The sequence below is a fragment of the Rhincodon typus genome, chromosome 1 (assembly GCF_021869965.1).
Source record: "Rhincodon typus isolate 14 chromosome 1, sRhiTyp1.1, whole genome shotgun sequence".
Lineage (NCBI taxonomy): Eukaryota > Metazoa > Chordata > Chondrichthyes > Orectolobiformes > Rhincodontidae > Rhincodon > Rhincodon typus.
In genome coordinates this window covers 15,910,910-15,922,702 of record NC_063332.1, presented here as the reverse complement: position 1 = coordinate 15,922,702, position 11,793 = coordinate 15,910,910, and positions in this window count along the sequence as shown.

Genomic DNA, 11,793 nt, shown 5'->3' with positions numbered 1-11,793 from the left:
ACTTGACTAATACATCATGCAACAACCAGCATGGTAGAATTAGATAGGAGTGAGGAAGGTGAATTTGATAAATCTTGGTAGTTTTGTCTGGCAATTTCTATTTTGCATTTATCCAGCAACTTTCAAAACCCAAGAATGTGCCAGAATGTATTGTACAGTTATTTATACTCACCAAGTCCTCCCAGACAGCATTGAGACATGACCAGGTACTCCACATTTCTGGTGTTGACTGAGGAATAGATGTTGCTCAGATCACAGGGGATTGTGCTATCTTAAAACAGTGCAATATAATCTTATACACCCACCTGAGAGTGCAGGTGGGACATCAGTTTAATGAATCTTTTATCTGAAACTTTCTGCAACTCATTAATTTACACTCTGGGCTGCATGGGGATTTAGAATTGAGGTGGAAAACAATCAGCAGGTCGGGCAATACCCGAAATAAAAGCAGAAAATACCAGAGAATAGATGTATATTACATAGGAGGAGTGTAGACACCAGATTAGTTAGCTTTTGGGATGCATAGCCTGAAATATTAATTTGTCAGTTTTTCTCCTGTACCAGTCAATCTGCCAAATGTTTCCAGCATTTTCCATTCACATTTCAGATATCTAATAACTGTCATTTTTAATTTACTTTCTGTCCAATTTATAAATGTTGATTAGAACACTAATGCTGCTTTTCACAAGGCAGATCATTTAATAGGACAAATGTAGATGCATTTGTTTAAATTCTGAAATGTCGTATGAAACTGAAGCCAGCAACATAACTAATGCTAAAGGTCCTAATTAAATTTAATGCAGTTCATAATGGACAAGGATCGACAATACTAAACTGCCTCACATTTCATACTCAACAATCTATTTATGAAGAGGGAAATGTAAATGCCAAACTGATATAAATTGTGCAACTGTTGCAGCAATGCCATCATTCTCAGGGCACAGGCACCAAACAAGGCCAGCATTCGGATGCTCATCTCTAGACTGGTCAGAGGGAAGGATTGCTCATTGTTACTGACCCAAGGATATTCAGAAATGGACAATAAATGCAGACCTTGCTGGTGACAAGAGTTAGACAGATATCCTTGGACTTCCAACCAGTAATTATTTATCAGTCAAGATCACACAAACAGGTAATGCGGTCATCATTGAATTTCTGAGTGTGGGAGTTTGCTGTATAAAATTGTTTGCCACATATATTACAACAGTAAGTATACTTCAAAAGCACTTCATTGGCTGTGTAATGCTTTCGAACATCCCACGGTGATGAAAGACACCATGTAAATTCAGAATCTTTCAACATCCTCTTTTCTTCTTTTTAATGCTCCAGTGCATTTTCATGGAATTATGAGATCTTTAAAATTGGAGAGCAGAAACTGGATGTAGAAGTCATGCCCATTTCCCCTTTTTGCTCACAAGGGATAAGGGGCACAGATGAAAAACGCAGATTGAGCAGAGTCACTTGAAATTCCTACTGAATTCAAACCTGTGTAAGTCAGGTGGATTAGCCATGGGAAACGCAGTGTTATAGGGTAGGGGTGTCAGTCTGGGTGGGATGCTCTTCAGCGTATTTGTGTTGACTTGATGGGCCAAATGGCCTGCTTCCACACTGTAGTGATTCTGTGATAAATCAAAGAAATGGTGATGTTAAGCATCAGTAAAAATCTAATCAAATGTGGGGCCAAGCTCAAAAAAAAATGAGTTGCCTACATCATGCATACGATTTCCATCTTAAATACATATAACTTTGAGTTTTTTAAAATTCATTTTTATTCATTTTTTTATTCATTTCGCGAGGGCAGCCTGGGAAGGTAAGCTTCCACCCAATAAATTTGGGAGTTAACTAATACCCGAGACACTGCACACGTAGTGTCTCCCACCCTTCCACCTCCTTGAACCTAATAATAACGACTAAGTGTGGTGAGCAGGTAAGCTATTTGCATTTTTTTCCTCATCTCTTTGTTATCTTTCGGGGTGGTCACCTAGACGCCAAATCCTCTGGGAGAGGGTCGGAAAGCAAAGCCGGAGTCTGTTTGAGTATATAACGGAGTAAACTTACTGATGCAGAGAACACTGCGAAACTTAAAAAAAAATGAATTAATTTTAAATAATTAACTAAGTAGAGATGGCAGGCCAGGTGATGTGTTGTAGCTGTATGATGTGGGAGCTTGCTGATCCCATTGAGAACGGCAGTGACTACATCTGCAGCAAGTGTTAGCTGCTTGAGGAGCTCCGGCTCAAAATTGATGAGCTGGAATCCACTCTCCAAACACTGCAGCACATCCAGGAGGGGGAGAAATACCTGGATGCTATGTTCGAGGAGGCAGTCACACCTGGTAGATTAACTAATGTTAATTCGATCGGCGGGCAGGGACAGCAGTGTGTGACTGCGAGTGAGGCAGGTAGAGGGACCCTGCAGACAGGAACAGAGGAGCTGCAGCCCTTGACATTGTCCCACAGGTATGAGGCACTTGCTCCCTGCGTGGATGAGGAACAGGGCTGCAGGAAGGATGAGTCAACTGACCATGGCACCATGGTCCAGGAGGCCATTCAAGAGGGGGGAGCAAAAAGACAGGTTGTAGTTGTAGGGGATTCCCTCATCAGGGGGATAGACAGTATCCTTTGCGAGCAGGGTAGAGAATCCTGCATGGAGTGTTGCCTGCCCGGTGCCAGGGTGCGAGTCATCTCTGACCGGCTTGAGAGGATACTAGAGAGGGAGGGGGAGGATCCAGTTGTTGTGGTCCACGTAGGTACCAACAACATAGGCAGGACTAGGAAAAAAGACCTGTTTCGGGATTATGAAAAGCTAGGAACAAAATTAAAAAACAGGTCTTCAAGGGTCATAATCTCTGGATTGCAGACATTGGACTGATGATTTTTAGTGGCACATCGAGTTAAGTATGGGGAATGCTGGAACAGCACAGCAGATATTCCAGGTGCAAAACAGAAAGACATGTTTGCATTTTAGATGCAGAACCTCATCAGCATTTAGATAGTTGAAAGGCAGTTAAAAAGTCATTTAATAAGTGAGAACTTGCATTTACATATAGCCTTACATTCTAAAGCACTTCACTGCCAATATATTGCTTATGAAGCGTAGTCAGTTATACAAGCAAACACAGAGGTTAATTTGCACATATTGCAAATCAAATAGCAAATGGGTTAATACTTGATGAAAGATTTTCCAGGACATGGGCTAAACTCAGACTCATATCTTCAATTCATAGGCACAGATTCCTGTTCATTGTTTCATTTGAAAGGCAGAATTTCCTGCAATGAAATATCCCCACAATGCTGGGTCTCCTGTGCTGTTGTGGCAATGCCCCCATCTCTGGTCCTGAAGGACTGTGTTTAATGTTCCAGCTGCTCCCAGAGGTGCGTGATACCATCCCCAAAAAGTTTGACCATCTATTGTGCTGGGCTGCCAGTGGTCATGGAAAATCAAACATTCCTGTTAGTGAAAACTATAATTTTCTGAGGGAATAACTTGCTAACGAGCCCTCAAAGTTTACAAGCTTCTCAGATTGAGCAAGTAAACGAGGCACAAGGTTCCCCTGATGATCAAGGCAATGATACTATAGCATAGGAGTACAAATTACAGCTTCCGTCAACATTGAAATGAATACCAACAATACAGGAGGCAATATGATCGACAATGTACATGGACACCTATAGAATCTAACCCACGAAGATTTTCATAACCAGGAGAGTATCTCATTACAATATTATTGGTTGGCAACTGTGATTGTGAAAATCTCACTAGTGTGTGCTGCATTTCAACATTTCTGAGTTTATTTTGTTCAGTGTCAAAGGTGGGATTACAGAATCGCAGAATTAGGGCAGCAGATATATGGGAACACCACAATCTGCATGTTCCCTTCTAGTCACACACCATCCTGACTTGGGACAAAAGGACACTGTAGCTGGGTCAACATCGTAGAACTCCCTGCCAAACAGCATTGTGGGTTTACCTAACCACTGCCACTCATCCCAAAAAGTGAACTGTACCAGTTTAATAGTGGCGCAGGGGAGAGGGTGAAGCAGTAATAATTTGATTTGGTTTATTTGATTTATTTAATATTGTCACTTGTACTTAGGTACAGTGAAAAGTGTGTAATATTGTCATACTCTGGCACCAGGGATAGTAGGAACTGCAGATGCTGGAGAATCCAAGACAACAAGGTACAGGGCTGGATGAACACAGCAGGCCAAGCAGCATCATAGGAGCAGGTCTGGCACCATGTTGGATTAGAAAATAAATTAATGAATAAGTTAGTGAATAAATTGTACAAATTTTAAAATACTGAATAAATTGATGTTAAGTTGATGTTACTGAAACTGAAACAGCTTCAAAAGTTCATCTTTCCCTCTCCGTAATATCACTGGAGTAGCCATCCTACAGTCCCAGGCCAATGTTCTGGGGACATGAGTTTGAATCCCACCATGGTAGATGGTGAAATTTGAATTCGATAATGTGGTGGATTAATGTAACCAGAAGACCATAAGATATCGGAGCACAATTAGGCCATTCAGGCCATTGAGTCTGCTCCACCATTCAATCATGGTTGATATGTTTCTCAATTCCATTCTCCTGACTTTTCCCTTAACCAATGATCCTCTTACTAATCAAGGGCCTATCTATCTATTGTTAAATACACTCAGTGATTTGGCCTCCACAGCCTTCTGCAGCAATGAATTCTACAGATTAACCACTCTCTTGCCAAAGAAATTCCTCTTCATCTCAGTTCTAAAGCGTTGTCCCTTTACTCTGAGGTTGTGCCATTGTGTGCAAGAGTCTCGTGCTAGTAGAAACATATTCTCCATGCTCACTCCCTCTAGGCCTCTCAGTATTCTACAAGTTTCAATGAGATCCCCCTTCATCCCTCTAAACTCCATTGGGTACAGACCCAGATACCTCAACCGCTCCTGATATGACAAGCCCTTTATCCTCAAAGCAGTAAAGTCACTTCACCTGACGAAGGAGCAGCGCTTCAAAAGCTTGTGATTTCAAATAAACCTGTTGGACTATAACCTGGTGTCATGTGACTCTGATGCTGATGACGTTAGGAATTCTGAATATCACAGAGCTATTCATATCCAGAAGTGAAACATAGAAACAGAGATAAATTGAGCAGGAATAGGCCACGAAGACCTTCAAACCTGCTCTGCCAATTAATCTGATCTTGGCTAACCATGCAACACAATAGCCTGATCCTGCATTTCTACAATTAGAATTAGAATTAGGTTTCATTGTCAAGTGTACTGAAGTACAGGGATACAGGAGTACAGTGAAATGCGTACATAGTTGCCATTTCCAGCACCATCTTAGGTACAAAGGTGCCTAGATACAAACTTTTAGATATAAATTAGAAAAATAAAGAATTAAGGTAAAAGTTCAGCATTACAATCCTTCTAAAACAGAGAAAAAGTGAATTAAAAAAAAAGCCCATATCCTTTGACCATTAAGGCCCTTTGAAGCTCAGAGAGAAAAGGTGAAGCTGAACTGGAATTCTCACAAAGGTTTGGAAGGGGCACCTCTTCCTCATTTTGCTGCCATCCATAAGGAGCAAGAACTGAAGGTGTTGGATTTTCATTGGATAGTGATTCCCTTTGGCTCTTCTTTCCTGCACTGGGGGAGGGGGCCGGGCACACTGCAGAATAATGTGGCACCATTACCCACCTCTTGCAGATGATGAACTGAGAATGAAATAAAAGAACCTTGAGAGAAGAAAAAAGTCTTTTTTTTTTAAATCAGCATCTGCAAACCAACTCTTCCCTCGTTCTGGAATGTTGAACATTAGAAGTCCAGCTGGGAGCTCATCACACATGAAGATTAGAGGGTGAAAATGCCAAGCACTATTCAAGCCTGAAATCACATCACGTACCACATGCTGGGCATCTTCAGCATGCCAACTGTACTCGCATTCCAGCAGTAATAGGGAAGCCACATACGCATTTGTTCCCCTTATGAAGCCTTTATAATCATTTCGGCTGCACTTACTGCCTTCCAACGGTGTCCACAGCGGGGCCTGTTTTATTATTATTGAGCATGTCCTAGACATCATAGCTACTGTGGCTGGGGAGGCATTTGAATGTGTCTCCTCAGCCCCACAAGTATTTACTCTTTTCATTTGGAGACCTCGCAATAATGGTGTCAGGGTGCAGTGCTGTCCCTTCCACAATGAGGCAAAGTTTAAAATCAGCACAACCAGAAGAGAGAATTAATCAGGCCACAGAGGTCACACTTCTTTTAACTCGTCTCTTTGGTGAGTGTTTAAATAACAGGGTGCAACTCCATGTCAACTTGGATAAAGAAGGTTACCTTTTTTCCTAACTGGACTGCGCCAGAAATCAATGCATAAGCACATATGGTTTACATTGTGTAACCGCTGAGTCTAAAATACCGCACAGGAAATGTAGCCTCCTAAATCTACAGATTGTGTTAATCTCAGGGTTGGTAGCAGCTAATACAGTGGATCATGCAGATGAAGTCTGAGTTTATCAGTTAATCAGTCCATCTGAAGACAGAGAGTTGGAAGACGGATATACCAATGGGTAATCCAACTCGGCTTTTTCCTGAAGCTGTCGTCTCACAGGTACCTGCTTTCAGCCAATTCAATTCATTTTGTCTGATATTGAAAAACAGTGGAAGGCAATTGATACAATGCTGTGCGCACACTACAGCTCACTACACAGCCACCACTGCTGCTCACCATGAGGGTTGCTGCCATGTATTTGCCTCTGGTTGTTTGGGGTATAGTGTGAAAGCCAGTCTTCCTTTCCAGACATTTTCAATCAACCTGTTCAGATGTATAATGATAGACATGTTAGTTCTGAAGAAAGTTTACTGGAACGCTAACTCTGATTTCTGTCCACGGATGCTGCCAGACCTGCTGAGATTTTCCAGCAATTTCTGGTTTTGTTTCTGATTTCCAGCATCTGCAGCTCTTTTGTTTTTTATGTTATTATACACATTTGGAGCAGACAGGACTTGAATCCAGGCCTCCTGGTGCAGAGGTAGGCACACTACCACAATGCCACAAAAGCCCCAGTCCAACTTTCTTTATTGAGTTGAAGGATTGTCTAAAACTCAGTGATAGGGGATAGATCACTGGAAGGTTTAGTAAGAAAGGGCATTAGCCTTACAAAACAAGAGGTAGTCTATTGCATGATATCAATAAATACAAGTTACATTGACATAATTACCTAAGACTTTCAGGTGCCAGAGTTAATTGTTCAAACATTGTTGAGATCTTGTGCTTGACTGCACGATTGTCCACTCAAAGACCATGTGATATTATTAGATTAGGTGGAGCTGAATGTAACTTCAGCATTAACTCTTTCAGTAGTATTATCTTATGCAACATCTCCCATCACTGACATGTAAAGAGAAATTGGATCAGTTGGGAATTTATTCACTGGAGTTGAGATGAATGAATCTTATAAAAACTTATAAAATTCGAACAGGACTAGATAAGGTAAATGCAGGAAGGATGTTCCCAAGGACAGGGCAGTGCAACACCAAGGGTTTAAGATAATAGAATAAGCCACTTCAGACTGAGGTGAGGAGAAATTTATTCACACAGATAATGGTGAACCTGTGGAATTCTCTGTCAAAGAAAAAGCTTGAGGCCAAAACATTGAATGTGTTCAAGAAGGTGTTAGAGATGGTTCTTAGGTCGAAAACAATCAAAAGGTTGGAGAGAAAGCAGGAACAAGGTTTTGAATTGGATGGTCTACCATGATCATATTGAATTGCAGAACAGGCTTGAAGACCCACATTGCTTACTCTTGTTCCTATTTTCTATGTTCCTATTTTGACCCACCAACACCGAAAGAATAACAATATATTTTCAAGTCGGGATGATATGTTGCATAGAGGGTAACTTGCTTCAGTATCTGAGGAGTTATGAGTGGAGCTGAGCATTGAACAATCATCAGGGAACATCTCCATTGGTTTCTTATTTTATTGAATTGAACCCGGATCCCTGGCGCTGTGAGGCAGCAGTGCTATCCACTGAATCACCATGCCACCCCTTTGTATTCTTCAATGGGTCTGTTGGAGCTCCTTAACATCAGTCAGTCAAATATCATGGACAGCCTGTCAAGGGCAGTCTGTTTTGATAAGCAACAGATTAAATGTTCTATGATGATGGTGGGCGTGGAAAACATCTTTGTCATTCCATCTGAGATTCCTTTCCTATTGACAAGCTGCAACAATTTTCTTACATTATGATTGGTAATCTCAAAAGATTCCTTTTACTTTTTGGATTCTGCATGAATGTGGAAAGTTTAATTAAATCCTCTATTGGTTGGCTAGTTTTAGAATTAGAATTAGAATACCTACAGTGTGGAAACAGGCCCTTCAGCCCAACAAGTCCACACCAACCCTTGGAGTATCACACCCAAATCCATCCCCTTATAACCCACCTAAGCTACACGTCCCTGAACACTATGGGCAATTTAGCATGGCCAATCCACCTAGCCTGCACATCTTTGGACTGGACGAAACCGGAGGAAACCCACGCAGACACAGGGAGAATTTGCAAATTCCACACAGACAGTGGCCCGAGGGTGGAATTGAACCTGGGTCCCTGGCACTGTGAGGTAGCAGTGCTAACCACTGAGCCACCATGCTACCCATGCCCATTGGTTGGCAACCATTTGTTTCTAAAACAGCCGAGTTTGGGAATTATTCAAACAGCTTTGCGACCATAAGAATGTTAAAGTTACAATATTACTAAAGACTCAAATTGAAGAGTGTTTATTTCGAATTTCACAAAAGTTTTCAACTCTCTAACAGTACAAGCATTGCAATGTTGCTTGTAATATACATGTGCTCTTGGGAGTTCTTGCATTTTCTCCATGTAATCTAATTTGTGTACGTTGTAACTTCTGCTTCTCCAGCCATTTATTTTTAAGAGACCACCACATTGCTGTGGTCTGGAGTCACATGTAGGCCAACTGAGGTAAGGAGAGCAGATTTCCTTCCCTAAAGGACATTAGTGAACCAGATGGGTTTTTATGATAATCAACAGTAAATATTGGGTTTTTATGACAGACAATAAATATTGGCCTGAGCCAGTGATGAGCCCTAACCTCTGAACATTTTTTTTAAACTCTTGATCCTATGGGAGGATGATCCCTGAAGTGAGCTCTAAAAATGTGATGGATTGCACATTGTGTCCAGGTCGCCAAAAAGTGTCTCCTGTTATATAAGGTAATGGCTCTGAAAGGATTAATGTTGGAGACTCCACTCAAACACACAAGCCTGAGTAGGAATAAGGCAGAGCATCTTAGCATCTTATGCTGAAGATCTGGATCCTCTGTTCTTCTCTTCTTCATCTTAGTAACAATGTCTAACAAATTACTGTTTGCTAAACTGCAATAAACTGCATCTTGTTAAGATAAGAGCTTCTTGTTAAGACTCAATAATAGTCGGTCTTTTACCGGTGCCAACTAATTTTGCCCTTAGATCCAATCAAAGGAAAGCGCTCTAGTGGTCACATCTTCCTATCTACTAATACCAATTCTCTCCTTGCAGGTCTTGTTTCCTCAACTTCTAAACAGCCAGTATTCCAGGAAAAGGCAAAGAAAATACTACAATGGCACACTGGAGCTCTCCTTGGGCAGCAGCAGCAGACATTAATGATTAGGAGGAGCTGGCTACCAATCATTCAAAGTGGCAACAACTTGTCCATCAGCTGTTTTCACCTGGCGATCTTTAATCTAACTGCTTTATTTATACGGTCGTACAGCAGGAAGGAAACAAATGCCACTGTTTCCTAGGATGTCCGCCCCAAATACCTAAAGATCTGTGGGTCAACAGTCAGCCTGTTTAGCCACGTGATATGCCACAGCAGACACTCACAATCCTGAGTAGGGACCATCTTTGAATCAAGGGATGGATAGTGTTGACACTTATCAAAATACATCCAATACTATAAATGGCTTGGTGTCATTTAACACTGAATTTTGATCCAGCAAAATGCATTCCTCATTGGTGTGAATAACTAGTTTCTGAATGTGAATTCAGGACTCCTGTTTCCTGCTCCACCCATTGTACACTGCTTTTTTTTTAAACAAAGCTGTTTTTTTCTGAAAAAGTGCAAAAACAGAAATTACTGGAGAAACTCAGCAGCCTGGGCAACATCTGTGGACAGAAATCAGAGTTAACGTTTCAGGTCCAGTGATCCTTCTTCAGAACTATTTTTTTTTCAAACTTTGTTGCATCAGGGTCTGGGCTTTTGCTGCTTTTAAGCTTGTCAGGCATTTCTTCACCTCCCATGGTCATCATCTCCATTTGATGTTCTATTGTTTACCTCTTGAATGGGCAAGTATTTCCTTCTATTTATCATCTGATGTGCTTCCCATTGAACACCCTTTCTGCACTACCATTGGTACTTTAAAGCTGCTTTAAATCCTTGTTAGCCAGGCACAGATTTCAAGGTAATGGCCTGACCAGAGCACTATAAAGTTTCCTTTAATTATGCCTCTGTAAATGCCTTGGGACATGTTCTTGTATTAAAAGCCACTACATAGCACAAGCTGTTGATCCCTATCTGCGCCGACATACATTTGCATTGCGATCATGTCATTCAACCTGCAATCGATCTTTGTGATTTGCTGCTCTCTAATAGTCGGACGTGTTTACCATGGAATGTACTCAGATCCCAGCTCCTTTTCAGTGTCATTTCTGCGATTTCAGCGTCATTCTAGTCTTTAAGATATTCAAAGACACATTTGATTTGAGAGAATTTAATATTTGGATACTCAATGAAATATAATTGTTTTTTATTCATTCACGGGATGTGGGCATCACAGACCAGGCAGGATTTACCATCACTAATTGCCCAGAGGGCAGTTAAGCGCCAACCATATTGGAATGGGTCTGGAGTCACATATAGGCCAGATCAGGTAAGGATGGCAGTTTCCTTCCCTAAAGGACATTTATGAAACAGATGGGTTTTTCTGACGATCGACAATGGATTCGTCATTAGATTCTTAATTCTAGAATTTCATTGAATTCCAAATCATACCATCTTCCATGGCAGGAATTGAACCCAAGTCTCAGAAAATTACATGGATTTCTAGATTAATATATGAGCAATACTACTTTTTGTGACACTATGAAAATAATCCTTACATTTGTATAGCATCTTCTAAGGCCTCCCAAAATACTTTACAACTCATACGGTGGTGTAGTCATTTTGTAAGAGAGGAGCAGCCGATTTTCACACTGTAAATAATTGCAAACAGTAAAGAGACAATGTTCTGTTTTACACAATATTGCTTGAGGTGATTGTATATCAGCCAGTGCAACTGGGAGAAATATTCTGCTCTTCTTCAAATTAGGAACTGGAGATTTTTTATACACACACGAGAGAAGAGGCACTGGGCATGAATTAGTGTCCCATCTAAAACAAAAACTGTATCTCTGACAATACAGAACACCCACATTCTGCGGGGAAAAAGTTACCATTCTGAATTACAGGGTCTAGAGAGAAAATTGAATATTTACACTCTGAGTCAACAGAACTACAAATTATTTAATTACGCTGCTAATTTCTTGTTCTTCATTTTTTGTTCTCCTGTTTCAGACTGTAAGGGACTTCCAAATTTCTTCATTAATAGTTTTCTACTTATAGGAGCTCTTAATGACTACTTTTATATTCCTTGCAAATTTACTCTCATGTACTTTCTCTGGAAACTTTACACAAATCTTCCTTAGATCTAATACTTTTGTCAGCCATGATACGGCCACTTTTCCTCTTACATTCTGTCACCTGGTAGG